We start from the raw sequence: 1920 nt of genomic DNA on the forward strand, positions 1-1920 counted from the left end.
TGGGATCATGCTGACTCTAAGCATCAATGAGGGGCAGAATTGGCATCTTAATAATACTGAGTCTTCTAATCTATGAACATATTAGAATATATTAGAAAAGTCAAGAGGAGGAGGGAAGTATTGTATTCTCATACTTTTGCTTGCCATGTTCTTTCTTCTCCCCGACATTTAAAGATTCCATCATTTATCATATCCTTTGTCTTTGGAGAGCTATTTTTAAACATTCTCCTGGGATAGGTCTACCAGGGGCAAATTTGCTTAGTTTTCTTTCAGTTAATTATGTTTTGATTTCCCTTCCTTGTTGGAGTATATTTTTTCAGGATATAGGATTCTAGTTTCACAGTTCTTTTCTCTTTGTATTTGAAGTATTGATCTACTTTTTTGGGGGCCCTCATAACTTCTGAATAGAAATCCACTGTTATTCAAAAAAAATTTTTCACCTCTTGGTCAGGTATTATTTCTCTCTTACTACTTTCAAGATTTTTTAAAATTTTTCTTTAGGTTTCAGAAGGTTGAGTATGTATCTTGGTGTGGATATCTTTGGTGTTATTATAACATTTTACTCAACTTTTAAAATCTTTATTAATGAAAATCATTATTATCAAATTTAGGAAGTTCTCATCCACTATTTTTTAAGCACTTTTTAGCCCTATCTGCTTTCTTCCTTCCTTATGGGACCCCAGTGACATCAATGGGTAAATATTTGTTATAGACTTACATGCCCCTGAGGCTCCGTCTTTTTTTATTATTATTATTTTCAGATTAGGTAATTCCTACTTTTTAATCATCTAGTTCACCAATTATTTTCCTATTTTCCTTCATTCTGCTATTAAGCCTGTCCTTTGAGATTTTTATTTGGTAAGTGTATATTTTAGTTCTAAAATCTCCATCAGAATCTTTATATTTTCCATTTCTTTGCTGAGACTTTCTCATTTGTTTCAAGCATACTTATAATTGCTCATTTTTAGGATGGCTGCTTTAAAATTTTTGTCTAATAATTCTAACATGTCTGTCATCTCCATATTGTCATCTTTTAATAGTTATTTTGTTTGTTTGAGCTCTTCCTGGTTCTGTTATTATGAGTAATTTTCTACAAAAACTTGAACACTTGGGTGTTATTCTTATGAGCTCTGGGTCTTATTTACACCTTCTGTTTTAGCTGACTTTCTTTGACATCAGTCTGGCAGAGGAAGGAGAGATAACCTCATAACTGCCAACTGCTGCTAGAACTTCTGGTTCTCCACAGCCTCTGTTGAGACCCGAGATGGGGACCTGCTGTTACTTCTAGTGGGTGTGTCTCCAGCTCCCTAATGGTATCACCATTAGAGGGGCTACTCATTACCACCCAGGACAAATAATACTCCTGGCTCCCTCTTCAGCATTCTCTGATGCTGCCTTGGCTGTGAGTTTGGGGTATCTTGTTATAATCTGGTGAGGATGGAAGTATAGGCTCCCTCCTTGGTTTTTGCTGGTGTGAGTGATAATGGGTCTACAATATTTTCTGTGGTGTTTGGCTGCAATAGAATTGGTTATTGTCTAAATTTTCTATCTTGAAAAATTTCCTACCCCTATTCTATTTTTTTCACTAGAAAAATAGGGGTTTTTTTTTTCTATTACTTTCTGTAGACCGTTGTATATAAGTCATTTTTTTTTAGTAGAACATTAGAGTTATGGACTGTTAGGCTATTCATCACTTAACAGAGGAGAAAATTAAAGAACACAGTGGTGAAATAAATATATACATATATACATGGTTAAATAGTTAAATTAATGTTAGATTCTGTCTGAAATTCAGGCCTTTAGATTCTCAGGCTATTTAGTATATTTTTGTTTTGTTTTGGTTTGCTTTAAGAAAAGAAATGGTTATTTTAAGAAATCAAGATATCAACCTAAACTAGCGGTTGTTAATTTATATTATAT

This window comes from Pteropus medius, unplaced genomic scaffold, assembly GCF_902729225.1.
Source record: "Pteropus medius unplaced genomic scaffold, Ma_sr-lr_union100, whole genome shotgun sequence".
NCBI lineage: Eukaryota > Metazoa > Chordata > Mammalia > Chiroptera > Pteropodidae > Pteropus > Pteropus medius.